A 23173-nucleotide genomic window follows, 5' to 3' on the forward strand; every position below is an offset into this window, starting at 1 on the left:
ATCCAAATTGGAAAAGAGGAAGTAAAACTGTCATTGTCTGCAGACAACATGATACTATACGTAGAAAATCCTAAAGATTCAACCAGAAAACTACTAGAGCTCATCGATGAATTTGGTAAAGTGACAGGATACAAACTTAATACACAGAAATCTGTTACATTTCTATACACTAACAATGAAAGATCAGAAAGAGAAATTAACCCCATTTACCATCCCATCAAAAAGAATAAAATACCTAGTAATGAACCTACCTAAGGAGGCAAAAGACCTGTACTCCAAAAACTATAAGACACTGATGAAAGAAATCGAAGATGACACAAACAGATGGAAAGATATACCACGTTCTTGGATTGGAAGAATCAATACTGTTAAAATGACTGTATTACCCAAGGCAATCTACAGATTCAATGCAATCCCTGTCAAAGTACCAATGGCATTTTTCACAGAACTAGAATTTTAAAATCTTAAAATTTGTATGGAGACACAAAAGACCCCAAATAGACAAAGCAATGTTGAGAAAGAAAAATGGAGCTGGAGGAATCAGGCTCCCTGACTTCAGACTATACTACAAAGCTACAGTCATCAAAACAGTATGGTACTGGCACAAAAACAGACACATAGATCAATGGAACAGGATAGAAAGCCCAGGAATAAGCCCATGCACCTATGGTCAATAAATCTATTGCAAAAGAAGCAAGAATATACAATGAAGAAAAGACAGTCTCTTCAATAAATGGTGCTGGGAAAACTGGACAGCTACATGTAAAAAAATGAAATTAGAACATTCTTTAACACCATACACAAAAATAAACTCAAAATGGATTAAAGACCTAAATGTAAGACTGGATACTATAAAACTCTTAGAGGAAAACATAGGCAGAACACTCTTTGACATAAGTCACAGCAATATCTTTTTTGACCTGTCTCCTAGAGTAATGGAAATAACAAAAATAAACAAGTAGAACCTAATTAAACTCAAAATTTTTGCATAGCAAAGGTAGCCATAAATAAAATGAAAAGATAACCCACATAATGGGAGAAAATATTTGCAAACGATGTGACCTGCAAGGGATTAATCTCCAAAATTTACAAACAGCTCATGCAGCTCAGTATCAAAAAAACAAACAACCCAATAAAAAAACGGGCAAAAGATCTAATAGACATTTCTTCAAAGAAGACATACCGATGGCCAAGAGGCACATGAAAAGATGCTCAACACCAATGCTTATTAGAGAAATGCAAATCAACCTACAAGGAGATTATCACCTCATACCAGTCAGAATGGCCCTCATCAAAAAGTCTACAAGCAATAAATTCTGGAGAGGGTGTGGCGGAAAGGGAACCCTCCTGCACTGTTGGTGGGAATGTAAATTGGTACAGCCACTATGGAGAACAGTACTGAGGTTCCTTAAAAAACTAAAACTAGAGCTACCATATGATCCAGCAATCCTACTCCTGGGCATATATCTGGAGAAAAACATGGTTCAAAAGGATACATGCACCCCAATGTTCATTGCAGTGCTATTTACAATAGCCAAGACATGGAAGCCACCTAAATGTCCATTGACAGATGAATGGATAAAGAAGATGTGGTACATATACAATGGAATATTATTCAGCCATTAAAAAGAATGAAATAATGCCGTTTCCGGCAACATGGATGGACCTGGAGATTATCATACCAAGTGAAATAAGTCAGAGAAGACAAATATCATGTGATTTTGCTTATATGCAAAATCTTAAAAAAATCATACAAATGGACTTATTGACAAAACAGAAACACACTCACAGACTTAGTGAATGAAGTTATGGTTACCAGGTGGAGAAGGGTGGGAGGGAGGGATAGACTGGGAGTTTGGGACATATACACAATGCTATATTTAAAATAGATAACCAACAAGGACCTACTGTATAGCACAAAGAACTCTGCTCAATATTCTGTAATAACCTAAATGGGAAAAGAATTTGAAAAAGAATAGATGCATGTATATGCATAACTGAATCCCTTTGCTGTACACCTGAAACTAACTCAATATTGTTAATCAACTATACTCCAATAAAAACTAAAAAATTTTTTTTAAAGTGGGGGCTTTTGAGAAGTTTGATTGGCGATGTGCTAGCATCTAGACTTGGCTTTTACAAGTGGAAACAAATGCTCATTTGAGTAATTAGTGGACATACCCTGCAAAGCAAGGTGCCGAAGTAGCAAGAGGCTGTTTGAAGAAGTGCACATTCCTCTTTTAAGTGTAATCACCTGCTGGCTCAACATAACCCACTGGGCCACTGGACTGTTAGAAGTATCCATGGCTTTCAAAAACAAACAGTTCCTTATTTGGTAAGTCTAATTTCAATGTAGGTGTCATTATTCCATAGTGAAGGTAAAAGATAAAAGTCTCCAGAGAGATTTTTATCAAGTATAAATAGACCCATGTAGTAGATATCACAAAGATTCAAGATAGAGCCTACACATACAAATGCACGCCATGAGCATCCAGCTCTAGGAATCCACAGCTTGCTGTGAATATGCTGGCTTTCTTTTGCATTAAGTCAACTCTGAACCCATAGCTCAATTTCCTTTCCTCTCTGCAGTTAGTCATAAACACGTAGTTTTAACGAGAGGTTTAAATAAACGCTTTGTCCACTAGAATCATACAGAATGGGATTGTGGTTAAGCGACACGCATGTGTAACCAGCTCGTGAGTTCCTTGCAGGCAGAGTCCACGTATGACTACAGTTGACCCTTGAACAATGTGGTGGGTTAGAAGTGTTGACCCCCCATACCCCACTACCCACCAGTCAAAAATCCACATACTGCTATCTCTGCCTCGAAACAAAGGAATTGATAAAATGATTCACCCAAGGGCAAGAAGCTGAAACTGTTTGGATAGAATCAGGACTCAAACCCTAGTTCTTTTGATTCCACATACTGGGATCTCTCATCAAACACAAACTTTTCCCCACACTTAGTTCATTTAAAAATCTGTAAAATGGGGCTTCCCTGGTGGTGCAGTGGTTGAGAGTCCGCCTGCCGATGCAGGGGACACGGGTTCGTGCCCCGGTCCTGGAGGATCCCACATGCCGCGGAGCGGCTGGGCCCGTGAGCCATGGCCGCTGAGCCTGCGCGTCCGGACCCTGTGCTCCGCAACGGGAGAGGCCACAACAGTGAGAGGCCCGCGTACCACAAAAAAAAAAAAAAAAAAAAAAAAATCTGTAAAATGAGCATACAGGTACTCTACTTATTGAAAAAAAATCACCTTATAAGTGGACCAACACAGTTCAAACCCATGTTGTTCAAGGGTCAACTGTAGTTTTAAAATATCCTTACAGCACTTGGCCTTGCATACATTCGTGTCTAACAAATGTCTGTCAAGCAAGCCCAGTATATACAGATCTTCCTCAAATTATTATGAGGTTACATACAGATAAATCAGTTGTAAGTTGAAAACATATGTCAAAAATGTATTTAATACTCCTAACCTACAGAACATTATAGCTTATCCTTAAATGTGCTCAGAACACATTAGCCTACAGCTGGACAAAGTCATCTAACACAAAGCCTATTTTATGCTAGTGTTGAATATCTCATGTAATTTATTGAAAGTGGTAAACAGAACAGTTGTCTGGGTACAGAATAATTGTATGTCTATCAGTTGTTCACCTTCACGATCGTGAGGCTGACCATGAGCTGTGGCTCGCTGCTGCTGCCCAGCATCATGACGGTATTGTACCACATATTGCTAGCCTGGGGAAATGATCAAAATTCAAAGTACAGTGCTACTGAATGCATACCACTTTCATGTAGTAGGCAAGAACAAATCTGACTCCACACCTGATCTGTTTCTTTTACTTTCACTTTTGTATTCTGTTGCTTTTGCTACAAGAATGTTCCCTAGAACCTGAAATATACAAGAGAGCTCATTCTCAAGTCTCTGACCTTTAAAGGTATAAAACTTCTCTGTTCATATAAAGATAAAAAGTTGCAGAACAGAGAATAACATTTGTCTTGTTGGAGGTTTACAGGAACTTCATGATCTGACCTAGTGGGGGTAGATGCAAGAACAAAGGATTCTTATACCCAGAAGTTTGCAACAATCAGCCACACCCTCTTCCCTTTTAGTATAAAAGCAGCCTTAAATCTAATTTGGTTAGATGGTTCTTTGGGACACTAGTCTGCTATCTTCTCAGTCTGCTGGCTTTCCAAATAAAGTCACCATTCCTTGCCCCAATAACTCGTCTCTCAATTTATTGGCCTGTAGTACAGTAAGCATTATGGGCTTGGACTCAGTAACATTCATACCATCATAAAGTTGAAAATCATCCGTCTAACGATTGTAAATTGGGGACCATCTGTACTTGTATCCCGTAATAAGGCTAAGTTTATATTTGTGCAAACTCCACAACATATAAGTTGCTGTTCACATTTTATTATTCTTATTAAAGACTTCATATTTTTTTTTAGAGCAGTGTTAAGGTTCACAGCAAAACCGATAGAAAAGTACAGCCATTTTCCGTATACCTCCACACATGCATAGCCTCCCCCATTATCAACATCCCCTTGCAGAGAGGTTCCTTTGTTCCAACTGATGAACCTACATTGATACATCATAACCCCTCAAGGTCCATAGTTTACTTTAGGGTTCACTCTCAGTGTTGTACACTCTATGGGTTTGGGCTGTCAACTTTTTGATAAAAGGAAAATCAAAAGTTTTCATTTAAGATTAATTTAGTTTGGTTTTAGACTCATTTTAAAAGCCCCATTAGAATTTTTTAAATTTCAAAATAATCACAAATTTACAGAGAATTAGAGCAACAGTACAAGGAACTTTTCTTTTATGAACCATTTGAGGGTAAATGCTGCTCAGATGCCCCATCACCCTGAATATTCTAGTGTGGCTTTTTTCATACTATTTTGGACATTCTCCTACCTGACACAGTACAACCATCAAACTCAGAAAATTAACATTGATACACTGCTTCCTTCTAATCCTCAGAGCCTATTCAAGGTTCTCCCATCGTCTTATCAATGTCCAACTTTATAAGCTAAAAGATCTAGTCACACGGTGCCTTTAGTGATCACCCATCTTCACTTTTCTTCTGTCAGAAACAGTTCCTCGATCTTTCTCTGGTTTTCATGAGCCTGACATGCTTCTGAAGTGTACAGGACAGTTCACTTTGTAGAATATCCCTCCACGTGGATTTATCGGCTACTGTCTCATGGTTAGATTCAGGTTATGCAACTTTGGCAGGAATAACACAGAGGCAGCACTCTGTTCTCTCTGCATCCTGATAGGTGGTGCACGATTACACCCTGTCCCCCTACAGGCATTGCTCAGTTTGACTGCTTAAGGGGATGCCTGCCAAGCTTCTCCACTGCAGTTCCTCTTTTTTCCCTTATTAATAAGTATTTTGTGGCGTGATATTTTGTAACCATGTCAATATACCATTCCTCATTTGAGTTTTACTTTATTAATAATGTAAGGATTCATCATTTCCTATTTTATTTGATCTGTGAAATCTATTTATATAATTATTTAACTTAATGCTCAACTTATCCCACACTTGGCCACAACAGGAGTCTGTTTAAGCTGACTTCTATGCTTTTTTACATGACATCATCATTTTTTGAGCACTTCCTTGGTTTCTGGCACAAAAACTGTGTTTCAGGCTCATGTTGTACTTCACCTGACCTGACCATGGAATTGACCATTTCTCCAAGGAGCTCTGGTTCCATTTATTGGAGAGGCCGAGATCTGGACCCTAATTGTGTTCATTTCCCAGACACTCTCGGTGGACAGAGCTAGGGAATATATATACAGGTACATGTTTACACGTACATTTAAATCTATATTTCTATATCTATCTATATATTGGAAATTCTGAGTTCATGCTAATTTCTCCACTCCCAATCCAACCCCACAGGTTAATTCTAGTTTTCTCCCATTATACTTCCCTTCTCTGGTAGTGAGGAACATGATACTGTGGATGGAACTATATCCCCCCCCAAATTTATACATTGAAGCTCTAATCCCAAATGTGATGGTATTTGAAGATAATGCCTTTGGGAGGTAATTGGCTTAGAGGAGTTCATGAAGGTGGGACCCTCGTGATGGATTTCTTCCTTTTATAGGAAGAGGAAGAGATACCAGAGCCCTGTGCCATGTGAGGACACAGAAGCCTGCTATATATGAGAGCCAGGAAGAAATCCGCACCAGAACTGGACCATTCTAGCACCCTGACCTCAGACGTTCAGCCTCCAGAACCATAAGAAAATAAAGTTCTGTTGTGTAAGCCACTCAGTCTAACATACTTTGTTATGGCCGCCTGAGCAGACTAATACACGTGGTTTCCGTTACTCTTAATATACTTATTTGATCAATCTCCTTCATTTGGGATCCGACCCTCGACACTTGGCTACCCTTTCCCTCTATGGGGACACCCCACTTGGGCTCCAATTTCCTGTTTTGGGCCATCCTGTCTCCCTCTCTCCCCACTCCATGAACTTCTACTTTCCTCTACTTCATCTAATGGCTTTGGGACTGAGTTACACAGGAAGAGAAGGAAATGAGTTTGTTTAGTTCCCCAAGATCTCACTCAATTATTTGGAGAGATGTGTTTTTTACCAAACACAAGTCTGAAAAGTTCATTATAATCATAAATTCGAAGCTAGAAGGAAACAAAGATAATCTAACTCAACCACCTTATTTCATTTAGTAACTAATTTCTAGGGATAATTTTTCTTATTCTACTGAGAAATTAAGTCTTATATAAAGGAAAACTTTTGCATTAATGAAACTATGGTTATAAAAATGCTTCTGGTGTCAAAACCACTGCTTTAAAGAACCTCCTTTTTATTTATAGAAGCTCCATGGTTACCTGGAATGATGGAAGAACTAATGCTATATAACATTTTTTTATATAACATTTTTGAAGTAATCCATGGCTATTAATGTCATTTCTTCATGTCATTCAAAGTATTTATCCTGCCTCTCCTTTGCATTTCCAATAGAGGGACTTGGAGAAGCAGATGAACAATTGAGACTTACAAGGAAAGTCTAGGTAACACAGTGATCACACTTAAGTGTTTTACTGGGGAATTATGTAGGGCTCAGTCTATAACAGAGATTACAGACAATTATGTGCCTTTAAAGATGGAGCTGATTTAGGGATGAGGGCAGAGTGGGAAGTAAACCAAGAGTAAATAGAGATAATCAAGACAGTATGGTACTGGCACAAAAACAGAAATATAGATCAATGGAACAGGATAGAAAGCCCAGAGATAAACCCATGCACCTATGGTCAATAAATCTATGACAAAACAGGCAAGAATATACAGTGGAGAAAAGACAGTCTCTTCAATAAATGGTGCTGGGAAAACTGGAGAGCTACATGTAAAAGAATGAAATTAGAACACTCCCTAACACCATACACAAAAATAAACTCAAAATGGATTAAAGACCTAAATGTAAGACCGGACACTGTAAAACTCTTGGAGGAAAACATAGGCAGAACACTCTTTGACAAAAATTGCAGCAAGATCTTTTTTGACCTGCCTCATAGAGTAATGAAAATAAAAACAAAAATAAACAAATGGGAACTAATTACACTTAAAAGCTTTTGCACAGCAAATGAAACCATAAACAAGACGAAAAGACAACCCTCAGAATGGGAGAAAATATTTGCAAATGAAGCAACTAACAAGGGATTAATCTCCAAAATATACAAGCAACGCATGCAGCTCAATATCAAAAAAACAACCAACCCAATCAAAAAATGGGCAGAAGGGACTTCCCTGGTGGTCCAGTGGTAAAGAATCTGCATTCCAATGCAGGAGATGCGGGTTCAATCCCTGGTTGGGGAACTAAGATCCCACATGCTGCGGGGCAACTACGCCCATGAGCCACAACTCCTGAGCTCCTGCACCTCAACTAGAGAGCCCAAGTGCTGCAAACTACAGAGCCTACATGCTCTGGAGCCCACATGCCCTGGAGTCCACATGTCACAACTAGAGAGAGAAAACCCACGTGCTGCAACTAGAGAGAAACCTGCACGCCACAACGAAAGATCCCGCATGTCCCAACAAAGATCCTGCGTACTGCAACTAAGACCTGATGCAGCCAAAAAACAAAAAAATAGGCAGAAGACCTAAATAGACATTTTTCCAAAGAAGACATACAGATAGCCAAGAGGCACATAAAAAGATGCTCAACATCATTAATTATTAGAGAAATGCAAATCCAAACCACTATGAGGTATCACCTCACACCAGGCAGAATGGCCATCATCAAAAACTCTGCAAAAAATAAATGCTGGAGAGGGTGTGGAGAAAGGGAACCCTCTTGCACTGTTGGTGGGAATGTAAATGGATACAGCCACTATGGAGAACAGTAAGGAGGGTCCTTAAAAAACTAAAAATAGGGCTTCCCTGGTGGCGCAGTGGTTGAGAGTCCGCCTGCCGATGCCGGGGACGCAGGTCTGTGCCCTGGTCCAGGAGGATCCCACGTGCCGCGGAGCAGCTAGGCCCGTGAGCCAGGGCCCCTGAGCCTGCGCGTCCGGAGCCTGTGCTCTGCGGCGGGAGAGGCCAAGGCAGTGAGAGGCCCACATACCGCAAAAAAAAAAAAAACAAAAAAACTAAAGATAGAACTACCATATGATCCAGCAATCCCACCCCTGGGCATATACCCAGAGAAAACCATCATTCCAAAAGATACATGCACCCCAATGTTCACTGCAGCACTATTTACAATAGCCAGGACATGGAAGAAACCTAAATGTCCATCAACAGAAGAATGGATAAAGAAGATGTGGTACATGTATACAATGGAATATTATGCAGCTATAAGAAGGAACGAAATTATGCCATTTGCAGAGATATGGATGGACCTAGAGACGGTCATACAGAGTGAAATAAGTCAGAAAGAGAAAAATATCATATATTAACACATACACGTGGAATCTAGAAAAATGGTACAGATGAACCTATTTGCAAAGCAGAAATAGAGACACAGACATAGAGAACAAACATACGGACACCAAGGGGAAAAAAGGGGGGGGGATGAATTGGGAGATTGGGATTGACATATATACACTACTATGTATAAAATAGGTAACTAATGAGAACCTACTGTGTAGCACAGGAAACTCTACTCAGTGCTCTGTGGTGACCTAAATGGGAAGGAAACCCAAAAAGGAGGTGATATATGTATACATATAGCTGATTCACTTTGCTGTACAGCAGAAACTAACACAACATTGTAAAGCAACTACACTCCAATAAAAATTTTTAAAAAAAGAGTAAACACAGAAAAGTAACCAAGGAACCAGTGCCTTCATGAGTGTGCTTTGATTGGGGAAGGGAGGAACTTATAAAAGTGCAGTGGGAGAACAGAGCCTGCCTTGAGAAGCTGAATGGATTTGACTCTTTGGCCACATGAAATCTTTTAGATAATGAATTTCAGATAGCATTGAGGTCAATTGCAAATAGTAGAACACCCAACAATAGTGGCTTAAAGGAATAGGGGTGGAGTTTTCTTATCAGAAGTTTGGAGGTTAGTGGTAGCTGGAAGTGGTTCAATTGCTCAAAAAGGTAGGACCAATGTCTGTGTGATTCTCTTGGCCTTTCCCTCATGGTTTCAAGATGGCTACTGTAGCACCAGACATCACATCTGCATTTAACACAGGAAGAAAGGAAAAGGGTATCACAAGACGTATTTGTCATGTTTTATCAGGACAACAAAAGTTTATCCAGAGCCTTGCTTCATCACCACCCCCAGCAGATGTTCATTTGCTGGATATTAGCCTGAAATTTTGCAGCATTATTTCTATCTACAAAGGAAGTTGGGAATGTGACTGGTTAACTTTCCAAGATTTTATAAGTGGAGACAGAAAGGGAAAAAGTGATAGGAATGGGTGTTGGGTCTATCAATCTATGTGTCTTCCACAAGTCTGATCAGTTATTTTTATCATTTAGATGACAAAAGAAGTTTCAGTTGGATGCAGAAAAAAGTTTTTAGTCCTTCAGTCAGGTTATTAAGGCAGACAGCAATGTCTCTATCCTTCAAGATCTTGAAGTTGAGAGATATTCATTACTATGTGTCTTAGAAGATTTAGACATTCTGTTGCCTGAAGCCTGGTGATTGGATCAGGTGATCTCATTAGGTCTATGATGATTTGATTCACTATCTCAAAGCTGTACATTCCCTACCTCTCAAAGCACTGTGAAATACCAGAAAAAGTACAAGGACACCCTTCTCCCCCTCCATCTACTTCACTGGAAAACTTCCAACAACACTTTGCTTTTAGAGGTTCTAAGGTTAATACCGTTCCTCTTATTCAAAACTAGTTTCAGGTATGTTAAGAAAAAAAAGAGAGAACTGGATAAATGAGGCATAAGTAAAAGATCAGGAAATCAAGATTTTTGGATAAAACTAAAAATTGACCTGAGGTCGTATTAGGGAGATGTGAAGCCATTACTTGAATATGATGTGGGCACTTCAGAGTCACAAAACTTCCCTCGACATAATATTATATAAGATGATGTGTTATGCTTACTTTTTTTTTTTTTTTTTTTTTTGCGGTACGCGGGCCTCTCACTGCTGTGGCCTCTCCCGTCGCGGAGCACAGGCTCCAGACGCGCAGGCTCAGCGGCCATGGCTCACGGGCCCAGCCACTCCGCGGCATGTGGGATCTTCTCGGACCGGGGCACGAACCCGTGTCCCCTGCATCGGCAGGCGGACTCTCAACCACTGCGCCACCAGGGAAGCCCTATGCTTACTTTTTAAGTAAACTCATTCGTAAATCACTTGGCAAACATGTCAAGAGCCCATGGTTTATTTCTGCTTCAATATTGCACTGTAGTCTTGGCTACACCAAGTTCCGTCATGGCAACAACTAACCTTTTTTTCCAGACAATCCTCATACCCTGGAGCAGAGAAGACAATGCCCCACTGTGAACTTACACAAGATTTACAAATATGGTGCAATTCTGGTGTACCAGTGGCCTGAGGTTCACAAACCCACTGAAGATTCCAGCTGGTCTATACTTGTCAGCCGGAAAGCATGAGGAAGACTGGGACAAAGTCCCTTTTCTTAACCATGTTTCAAGATGATCTAAAACACACTTTCTGATATTGAGCTGAGTGAGCTCTTGTACATTTTGGAGATTAATCCTTTGTCAGCTGTATACATATAGCTGATTCACTTTGTTATACAGCAGAAACTAACACAACATTGTAAAGCAATTATACTCCGATAAAGACGTTAAAAAAATAAAAAATAAAAGCACTTTCTTCCCCTCCAGTCTCTTAAACGACCAGAATGAGAGTTGGGATTGATTTCACAATAACCAAACAAATCATCTCTTTCATACACATTTTTATGCCATTGCTAGATTAATTGAAGGTAACTTATTCGCCTCTGGTGCTTCTGTAGAGCTTTGAAAACTGAAAGCCCTTGTTGTTTTCACCAGGCTTCAGACTCCACGTAGGCGCACCATATGTATCTCAAATTCATTTCATCCAATTGAACAGGTTTTTTATCAAGCATCTACTAATGAACTGGTGTTCTAAGTGTTGGAGGGACATGCTACTGGGAACCCTCACAACATTACAAGGTAGGTATTATTTACACTGTGAAAATTAAGAAACTAAGGGCCCAGAGAGAGTAAATAACTTCTCAAGGTCACACAGCCAGTCCATGGCAAAGCTGGCTTGAAAGGCAAGTCCGTTTCACTCCCTATTCCATGCTTTTCACCCAGTATCTTGCTGCCTTCCTGCTAACAACTGGCCTTATCATAAAAGGCCCATGATTAGAAATGCATGAAATTTTCTTTGAGACTACAATTCCTGGACATTTACAATTATTCTGCCAAAAGAGTTAACGTTCATGGTATGAGAATGGAAAGGGGGACTCTGCCTTTGAATTGGGTCTGAAAGTTTTCACTCAGTCCTTTCCTCCCCAAACCACTCATCTTCAAAATTTGATTTCAGAAGCCTTGAAGTTGTATGGAATGCTGATTCATGCTTCCGGGAATTGTCCTGGCAGGCTAGCCTTAGACTGGGCAGCAGGTGAATCCTGGTCAGAATATCCTCAGAGAGGTGAGCAGAGAACCGAGTCTGCAGTCAGGAGCTGAGTTTCTGATCTGCTTGCTCACCATCTGGGTGACTTTAAGTTGTTTCAATTCTCTATGTTCCAAGTTCAGGGTCATAAGAAACAAATGAGATAACATAGATGAGAGTGGTTTGAAAATTGGAAAGTAATATATAAAGAACGGCCATTATCCTAACTCAGAAAGCAGAAGGGACTGAAAATTAAAGGCAGCATGGAAGAGCACATCAGCTTAACTCTACAACACTTCTAATAAAGCATCATTTAATTAACAGCCTCCAAGGAGGGATAATGAAATTAAACGTTGTCCATCACAGCTCCTTTGTTACTGGTATCTGGGGCATGAAATTCTGAAAAGCATTCGTTCTTCCTGAACATAAATGCAACCATGGTCAAGAGCGGATCCTTCCTGCCTCACCAATCTTCGAAAAACCAAGAAAGATAACTAGCGGGGTATCAACTACAGCTTCTGAATGGCAGGTTCAGAGTATAGCAGAGGAAAGCAGGCAGCCGATTTCCATTTGGTTGATGGACCCCGAATCAGCTCCATGTGCCCATGGGTGAGAATCACAGAGGCAGGTTTTAAAATGTCCTGAGGCCTCAAGAGGGAAAGAGAATCAAAATGATTTGTGTTGGCCTAAAGCCCTCTGGAAAAGTGGATGGTAAGTATTCTGATCCACTTTTCAAACTCAGAGGTCGGCACATCACCCTGGGGTCCATTCTCCCACCTTCCCAAAGCACCTCCACAAAACCCGGGTCTTCCTGTCGACAGATGAATGGATAAAGAAGATGTGGCACATATATACAATGGAATATTACTCAGCCATAAAAAGAAATGAAATTGAGTTATTTGTAACAAGGTGGGTGGACCCAGAGTCTGTCATACAGAGTGAAGTAAGTCAGAAAGAGAAAAACAAATACCATGTGCTAACGTACATATATGGAATCTAAAAAAAAACAAACAGTACTGATGAACCCAGTAGCAGGGTAGGAATAAAGACACAGATGTAGAGAAGGGACTTGAAGACATGGAGCGGGAAGGGGAAGCTGAGACGAAGTGAGAGAGTGGCATGGACATATATACACTACCAAATGTAAAATAGATAGCTAGTGGGAAGCAGCCACATAGCACAGGGAGATCAGCTCAGTGCTTCGTGACCCACTAGAGGGGTGGGATAGGGAGGGTGGGAGGGAGACGCAAGAGGCAGGGGATATGGGGTATAAGTACACATATGGCTGATTCACTTAGTTATACAGCAGAAACTAACACAACATTGTAAAGCAATTATACTCCAATAGAGAGAAATAAAAAAACCTGCCTCTTCTGTCTTCCATTCCTTCATCAGCTACTCCAGTTTTCCAACCAGCTCACCCGTCTCCAGGATTTACGTTGCTGTTTCTAACCTTTTTTTAACTCCTACTTGGAGAGGTCAGCCCTTAGTCGAAAGCATACACAGTGTCTTATAGAGACTGCTCTAGAAAGATGGAGCTGTGCAATGCAAAAACAAAACAAAAACTGGCCAGGAGAAGAGGCACTGGGCTTTGGTTCTTGCAGGCTAGGGCTCCTTGGGTAAGAGCTTTAACTTCCCTGAGTCTCCGTTTCCACATCTCTAAGAGTGGGAATTATCCCTGCTTGTCTGGTCCATAGAAATCAAAGGAGATGTTTGTGGAAATGCTCGAAAACACTACGAATATAAATGGTCCCGTTCTTCCCCTGGTGATCTTGCGACAAATGCAGTCATTCAGCACATGATTACTGAGGATTTATGACGGGGCACACTGGGCTGGGCCCTGGAGATACAACAGAAAATCGAGCATGTTCCCTGACCTTGGGGAGCTTACCTGGGGGTGGGGTACAGCAGCGTAAACAAGCAATTAAAATACACTCTGCCACATCGCCTAAGTGGACAGCAGAGGGGTGCCCAGATCAGCCTGAAGGGCTTTGCAGGGAGAGGGATAACACAGGAGCTCAATCTTGAAGGATGATAAGAGAATTCACTAGGAAAAGAAGGGAGTCAAGGTCATTCCAGGCGGAAAAGCAGCATGTACGATTGTAGGCAAGAAAAATGAGAGTAGGGCAAGGGTAGAGTATAGCAAGTATTTCAGTAGAGCTGGCGCCTGAGGTGAGGGGAGCGGGAGAGGTGACGCTGGGGACTCAGGAAGGAGGTCCGCTTTGGAGGGCATGCTGCATGATCTGATGATGACACTCACAGAGTGCTCACCAGGTGCCGGGTACTCTTCTAGTGTATCTCATGTATCACCGCTTTTAATTCTCCCAATCACCCCAAGAAGTCAGTCCTTTTATTACCCATTGCTTAGAGAAGAGGAAATTGAAGCTCAGAGAAGTTAAGTAACTCATTCAAGGTCATACAACTGGCAAGGCTGCCAAGGAGTTGGGTATTTTAGATAATTTCCTGACAGTCTGCATAACTGATAAAGTGCATGTCACTTGCTCATGTGGGAATTTATGTTGTTTGCTTAAATACTTAATGATTAACTATCACTTGGGCTTATCAATAAAGTAATCCAGTAATTGAAGTCTTCTGAGATGAGGAAGATTATAAATGGAAATTTATACTTAATGATCAATTAGCTTGGCTAATTTTGCTTTTCCCCCTAACAATCCTTTGTAAGAGATAAATAGAAGAATCAGTGGACTTGAAAAATACAGAAACTTATAAGACACAGGATATACAAAAAGCCTTCAACTGGACCCTTTTTTCAGTAATTTCATTTCTAGGAATTTATACTAAGCAAATCATCAGGCATACTAAGTTATACATACAAGAAGTGTACCCCTGAGACTTGGGTACCATATCATCTTTCCAAACAATACTAAGGCTAGTATGTCACCACCAGCCAGAGTTGGTGGGACGCTCAACTATTTTCCAAGTTCTAGTTTTCCTCTTGCAGCCCTTGGGGTTGTGGGAGAATCCTTGGGCTTAAGCAGTTGAAGAATCTAGGGAAGGTCATTCCAAGAAGTTTTACTCTCTAGGCTTGCGTGCATTTTGTCAGGGCCAGAGCCTCTGCTAATGACACCACAACCCTCTGGACCCACCTCAGCCACAGGAATGTAGAGTAGTCCCCAGGCAATCCCACAGTCCCCCGTTCAAAGTTCTGCACCTCCAGGATGCCACCACAGCCTCCCGACTGCTGCCTCCTCCTGAGGAACCCACCCCTCATTCCGAATCTTGGAACAGTCCACCTTCTGCTTCCGGTCTGGCTCTTCTCCCTCTTGACTCTAGACGTTCAAAGCCTCCAACGCTTTCCTACGTAGGACTCCCAGTTGACTCATCTCCCTGAACACACACTTTTGAAAACACAAGGGCCTATTGACTTACCCCTAGGGACCAAGGAAAGTACAGATAACCACGACTCAAAGGCCTATGTGGGTCCTTGGGAAGAGAAGGAAAGAAAGACCTTGGTTGCTTCTGAATGTATTCTGCCATGTTAAACTTTTATTGTTTCCAATTACATCTATAATAGTAGAAATCTGGAAAAATTTAAACGTCCCACTAAAAGGATTGTGTATTGGAACAATATACAGCAATTAAAGGGCTCTGTTCTTGATATATTCATTTTTTAAAAGCAGGTTACAAAGCAGGATATGCAGTTTAAGTCCAATCTTTATAATTTATTTACACACACACAGTTGTATCATATAGACAATCAACGCTTGTCTTAAGAATAGTGGGATTATTGTTGAGGTTTATTTTGCTTCTTACACTTCTGTGCATTTTCCCAATTTCTTTCATATATTTGCATTATTTTTATAATGAGACTCACTGCACCGTACAATGATGGGATGTGTATGTGTGTGTGGCAACGGCCCTTTTTCTGGAGTACGTAATGTACTGGGGTGAGGTAGTAAGCTCTCTTGGTAGATTATTGGCTAGGAATAAGAGTTAACTTGAAAAGGGAATGACAATGTAAAAAACAACATTTAAATACAGAAAAGGTAGGACAAAATCTTTAAAAATATATCAGAATAATGTACTACAGTATTTTTTAAAGTTCCTTTTCCTTCTCCTTTAGACATCTAATAAGTGACACAAATAAATATTTTTATTTTGGCCAAAATCAGCTCTTGGGCAATGTGCCACTCTCAGAATCAGGCCTGATATTTGAATATCTGTGTTGGATGGTGGATCTTTTATTAATTCACTGTGTGATGGGGAAAAAGTTAATAACTTCTCTTGACTTGAATTTCTTCATCTTCCATTTTTACTCTGTTATTTAACAAATGCTTCTATAGCATCTACTGTGTGCCAGCACTCTCCTAAGAGTTTTGTGAATATTAACTAAGTTAATCCTCGTTCCTACCTTCCAAGGAGGGCACTTTTTTTTTTAATTTATTTAATTTGATTTATGTTTGGCTGCATTACATCTTCGTGGCTGTGTGCGGACTTTTCTCTAGTTGTGGTCAGTGGGGGCTACTCTTCGTTGTGGTGTGTGGGCTTCTCATTGCGGTGGCTTCTCTTGTGGCAGCACACAGGCTCTAAGTGCATGGGCTCAGTAGTTGTGGCTCATGGGCTTAGTTGCTCTGCGGCATGTGGGATCTTCCCGGACCAGGGCTCGAACCCGTGTCCCCTGCATTGGCAGGTGGATTCTTAACCACCGCGCCACCAGGGAAGCCCAAGGAGGGCACTATTATCCCTACTTTACGTATGAGGAAACTGAAAACCAGAGGGGTTAAAAACTCAAAGTTCACACAGATGGTAAAGCAACAAAATCAGGATTCAAATCCCTTCTGACGGGGCTCCCCTCGTGGCGCAGTGGTTGGGAGTCTGCCTGCTGATGCAGGGAACCCGGGTTCGTGCCCCGGTCTGGGAGGATCTCGCATGCCGCGGAGCAGCTGGGCCCGTGAGCCATGGCCGCTGAGCCTGCGCGTCTGGAGCCTGTGCTCCGCAACGGGAGAGACCACAACAGTGAGAGGCCCGCATACCGCAAAAAAAAAAAAAAAAAAAAAAAATCCCGGCTGACGAGCTCCAGACCCGGCTACGTTAGCCCCTGTGTTTTATGCTGGACCAAATGACATTTAACACGTCTATCATTTACTGTGTATAAAACACCCACAGCCCTGGGCGTATTCCCTCTCTATGCTTCCCAAATCTCTCTTTGACCCCTGAATTTTCTTTTGGAAATCCAATTTTTTTAAAAAATCATATATACTCTAGGATTTACTTTATGAAACAGGGACTCTCCTACTGCCAGGTGTTAATTTTTTAACTTCTCTGTTTTCAACTCACTTCTTCAGTACCGAATATCGTAGTCAGTGCAGTAAAAGAGAGATCATGTCTTTAAGTAGCTCAATAAAATGGCGACTTTGGGTCCATAGCCTCTAATATACCAATCCTGCCCAGCCCCCTATCTAATTCAGTTAGCTGCTGGCTTTCTGGCTAGGTCAAGTACAAAAAACCAGTTCACCTCTTTAATATGTCAGTAGAGAGACAGAATCATTTTCACATTTTTGTTTTACCCATAGAATGTTCTATACATAAATACAAAATGGAACTTTGATACTTTCTGAATTTACTAACTTTCAAAAACGTTGGGGATTAAAAATCTCAATTAGAGAATAAGCTTCCTAGATTTGAGTGAGCAAACAGCCTTTTTCCCTTTGTACTTACAGTAAAGGCTGACTGGTCCACGAACACAATAACGGCCAACCAATCAGGTTTTGGGGGGACTGAGCCTCCAAAAGCGAGCTCAGCTTCAGGCCTGACCGCCACGAGCAGGGTCTGGGCAAGAGTACAGACAGAGGCCTCCACACCTTCTCTAAATACTTAAAAGGTACAAATAAAGCCAGCATGTTGTTAAAGAAACTAAATTCTACTCTCTTACCTTGACAAATCCTCCTTCCCAGGACTAGAACGGAACGCGGGGTTCTTCCCTGCTCTGGGTTTCTACGCCAGAATGTGGCGGCGGTACGGGCAGCAGCCTCTGGCCTGACCAGCTCCTCTGCTCACCCCCAGTGCTTTCTTGCGTAGGAAGAAAGGCGTCTCCCACGTGTGGATACTCCAGCCCACCTTGTTACCCAACCAAACTTGGGTCCTCTCACCCAGGCGCAGTAAAGCCAAGTTACTGACACCTGGTTGCAGTAAAGGACTACGCAGCGTTTACTGCAGGGCACCAAGCAAGGAGCCCAGGACAACTAGTGCTCAAAACACTCAACTCCTCCGTGGGTTTCAGCGAAGTATTTTTAAAGGCCAGGTGAGGGAGGGGCGTCCCAGGGTACGTGATCGGCTCATGCACAATTCTCTGATTGGTCGATGGTAAGGTAACAGGCGTCACAGGGGTTAACGTGATCAATCCTTAGGCCCTAGTAGGCGTGAGGGCTACGTGCTCAGGGTCATCAAGCAGTTAATTTCTTCCATGTGGTGGGGGTTTTCTCGTCTGTAAAACAACTCAGGAAACGTGCATCAGATACTGTTATCTGGGCACTTGAGAGAGGAGCTTCAGCAGAGGATATGGGGGAGGGGTCTCTCCCTGGAAGGCCCCACAGGGTCCTGCTCGATTACAGCCTGAGGCTGCCCCCCAACAGCCTCCCCTGAGTACCTCTCAGGCCTAGGAGTACATACACTGGCAGCATCCTTCATCCTCAGCCCAGGATGTTTACACAGAGATGCTTATGCAGGAATTCAGGATTCCAGGAAGCATGCTCTAGGAGCGAGGGGAAGCGCAGTCTCTGGATGGACGAGTCCCCTTGACACACTGACTGTGCCCTGTGGGGAGTGCTGTGACAGGGCATGACAGCGGAGGGGCAGAGCAGGGCCCTCTGAAGTGCAGCTCTCAAAAGTATGGTGCCCAGGGCAGAGGCCCCTCTTGCCGACCTAAAGGCTGTTTCTCTGGTATGTCCTCGGTCATCTGCTATGTTTTGCAATGATGTGGTAGGAAATTAATCTTCCACAATTCTACCTTTGACCCTCCTAGACAGAAAGGCCCCGTGTCTCCCCGTTTTGTTAAAATTAAATTAAACCTATGCTTGCACATAGTCCACAATTTGACTTTGTAATGCAGAGTTCTGAAAGAATGAGGGCAGCCTCATGGGGAACAGCTGAGGAAAACCTGGAGCCCTCACCTGAACAGCTTGATCATTCAGTGAGTTCTATTGGTTGTTTCTGCTCCACACCAAACTGAAAGCTGGGGGGGGGGCCTTCTTAGACCTTAAAAAAAGGGGGAAATTTAATGTGAGTTCCATTAAAATAAGCAAATTTGGACATGGTAAGAGAGGGCAGTCTGCTAGGATCTATTAGAGTAGGGGTCCCCAACCCCCAGGCCATGGACCAGTACCAGTCTGTTGCCTGTCAGAAACCGGGCCGCACAGCAGGAGAGGTGAGTGGCTGGCAAGTGAGAAGCTTCATCTGTATTTACAGCCACTCCCCATCGCTCTCATGACCACCTGAGCTCCGCCTCCTGTCAGATCAGAGGCGGCATTAGATTCTCACAGGAGCGCGAACCCTACTGTGAACTGCACATGGGAGGGATCTACGTTGCGTGCTCCTCATGAGAATCTAATGCCTGGTGATCTGAGGTGGAGCTGAGGCGGTGATGCCGGCGCTGGGGAACGGCTGCAAATACAGATCATCATTAGCAGAGAGGTTTCACTGCACAGAGACCATAATAAGTCAATTGCTTTGTATAATTATTTCATTATATATTACAATGTAATAATAATAGAAATAAAGTGCACAATAAATGTTATGTGCTTGAATCATCCAGAAACCATCCCCCCCCACCCCACTCCAGTCCGTGGAAAAATTGTCTTCCACGAAACCAGTCCCTGGTGCCGAAAATGTTAGGGACCGCTGTATTGGAGAACCCAGATTGATGGAGGGCCGGCTGAGTTCTAGGAGGATGGCACCTTCGGTTGATATGGTGATGATGGTGGTGATGGTGATGATGATGATGAGAACATTAATATATACTGAGTACCAAGTGGGAGCCAAGCACTGTGCTAATACATTATATATACTTAATAAAATGTCATATAATTATATATTATATAATATATACATTTCATTTATATATAAATAATATATAATTATAATATAAATAAAATGTATAAATCAATTATAATTTATATATTATTTATATATAGATAATATGTATATGCTATATAATATATAAATGTAATTTAATACTCACAGCAACCCTTTGAAGAAGTGAAGCTCAAAATGGTTGAATAACTTGGCTTAGAGTAATGTTGCTAGTTAAGTGGCAATACAGATTACAATCCAGGTTTGTCTAATTACAAAACCTAAACTTTTAACTGGTCTGTTATAACCAACTAGTACTTTATAAAAATAGGCAAATTGGCGGCAATCCAGCCCAAGATAGACCCAGCCACAATGATCTAATGATCTTTTTATCTAATATCTAATGAAAGCTTTAGGCATATGCTGAACTGAACTGAAGAAAGATGGCCCGAGGGAGAAGCCACCTAGAAAGTGCCATGTGTATATGGACCAAAGATTTGAGAATTTCCTCATCCTGGGGGGTCAGGGCCAAGCATAATTTAAGAGGCAGGCCTTGTGCTGCTACTGATGGAAATGTTATGGACCAGAGCTGGTGACCAGAAGCTGAGTCTATGAAACTTAGCAGATTTGGGAAGCAGAGAGAATGTCCTTATTCTTAGGAACTACACCAGTACAGATTATAAAGAAGCTTGGTCTAAGGTTCAGTTAGGAGAGGATTGGATAAAACTCACCCACAAGACTGTATTCAAGAGATGGATTCATGAAGGGGTCTTGAGAGGGCAATCCTTAACTCATTTATGTTTTTATAACATAAACGACCAATCCCTTTAAGCGTTCTTGTGATTCTTTAACTCCCTACCTTTGCTTCCCATAATCATTTCCCTGAAATTGCATGCAGAAGAATGACTTGAAAAATGAAGAGATTTGGTTTTTTGTTCTGAGAAAAAAAATTAGGAGTCAGAAGGAAGTGGAAAAGGGAAAAAGCCAATTGGGAAAAGGAGGGGAGGAAAGGGAAGAGGCAGAGAAGACCCCAAGTAAAAGAACAGCTGGTGATTGTTCAAGAGGCAAAGGGTTACTTTTTAAGGGTCTGCAGGTAAAAGAAGGGAAAGCTGGTCCAAGAATGGGGATGGACCCTGGGAATTAATTATGTATGCCCTGAAACCTCCTCCATCCCAATACTGATGCTGAGTTACTAGTGGTCCCCAGGCTCAGTGGATGAAGGCTCACCTGGGCGATGGGGATTGAGATTGCAAAGGACTTCTTTCGCTCCACCATTAATGGGGGATTTGTACCTTTAAAACATCGGATCATAAGGGTTTGCAGGCAGTCACTCATCACGTTAAAGAAATAATTAATGCCACATAAGAAAAAACAGTACGTTGTTTTCAAAATTCTATCTTCATCATATATAAATTTTACTTAGGAAAGCACTATAAACAAATGTTGAATTCTAGTTACACACTTCAGCAGGTATCTCCTTAGGGGTAAAGTATACTGATGCCTGCAACTTACTTGGAAATGCATCAAAACAATAAGATGGATTGATGGATAAACAGAAGGGTAGATAGTTGGATATACTTGTGATGAAGCCAGTACAGGAAAATGGTATTTACAGAGTCTGGAGGGTCGGTATCTGGGTGTTTACAACTTTTCAGCTTTTCTGTATGTTTGAAATTTTTCATAGTAAAATGTTGGAAAGATTCTCTTACTAGAGAGAAGAGGCTCTTTAAAAAGACAATGCGCAGACACAGTACACAGACACAAGATTTTCAATCTTTTTGATCATGCTATTTTTTTGTAAAAAGCCTCACTGAATAATATGAGTGCTTTTCTTTGATCTTCACCTGTTTCTTTTGTCTCACCTGCCTTTTTCTCTTTGGCAGCCTAGGATAGCACAAATATTGGTACTTGGTAAAAGCATGTTTCATTACTACGCTCCTAAAACTCAGAAAAAACTATACTCTGCCATTGTCCTTGTAGCATATGTTAATTAGAGAAATCTTATATCAACTAGGAATATTCTATTTGACTATATCTGAAATGCATCTGTTCACCAAAGTATTTGTATTGCAGAAAAGACTGCAATTATTAAGTGATAAAGTTTGCACATCCTATCTTAAAATACAAGGCATTCTTGCGGATTCTATGAGTGTGGTTCTGGTGTTTACATTTTAAATCACTCCTGCTAACTGTAGCTGATGCTCTGTAGTGATTGGGGGTTAGGAGTTAGGAGGGAGGGGGTAACTTTTTACCTGTCTTTCTCACGCTCATCAAAAAAAAAAAGGTACAAAATAGTGTTAAGCCATGACAGTATCTGACAGTCACCCAAATTAATCCCTACTTTACAGCTGATTCTTTAATTTTTTCAAATTACTTGCAATTGTAAAGTTATCCTGGTAGTCTTTTTCAACTGTTATGCTTATCTAGAGCATTATAAGTAAGACATATCCATAGTGAAAAAAGTTGTCAACAATGGATTAGAAATTATCTAAAGAACTTATTTTATACTACCATGATCATTTACATTCAATGACTTAAATATAGTTTGAAAAGAGAATTTAATTTTAGAGAAATACTGGAGTTCAAGATTTTTCAGTTAGCAGCTCTAAATGCTGAATCTTTTCTTTTTTGTGGCAAAACAAGGGAATTTCAATATCATCAATGTCATCAAGCACTAACACATGATAGCACTAGAGGCACTTGCATCCTAACAAAATAAAACAAACCTCTCATTTTCCAAGAATATGAAGTACAAATACTTGAATCATAAAACTATCAGTTTCAAATTTGCTATTTTATCAAGTGAATACAATTAGTTTCTCATTCCCAAAAAAGTAACAAAAATCTGACTTCCAATTATTCTTAGAGAATTTTATGATACCTGTTACTACTTAAACATCAGACTTGTAAACCAGTTTGCTCAATCAATGATTAATTACCCTGCTCCAATTTTGACTATTGGAGAGCTTTAAAATGCCAGGAATTTAAAACCTTGTGCAGAATATCAAGACTATGTTTCTTTCTCCCCCGCCCCCCCTCCCCCCCCACAAAAGAAAACACTTTGGCACCTAGGCAGTGTGGGTTTGTGAAAA

The sequence above is a fragment of the Tursiops truncatus genome, chromosome 10 (assembly GCF_011762595.2).
Source record: "Tursiops truncatus isolate mTurTru1 chromosome 10, mTurTru1.mat.Y, whole genome shotgun sequence".
NCBI lineage: Eukaryota > Metazoa > Chordata > Mammalia > Artiodactyla > Delphinidae > Tursiops > Tursiops truncatus.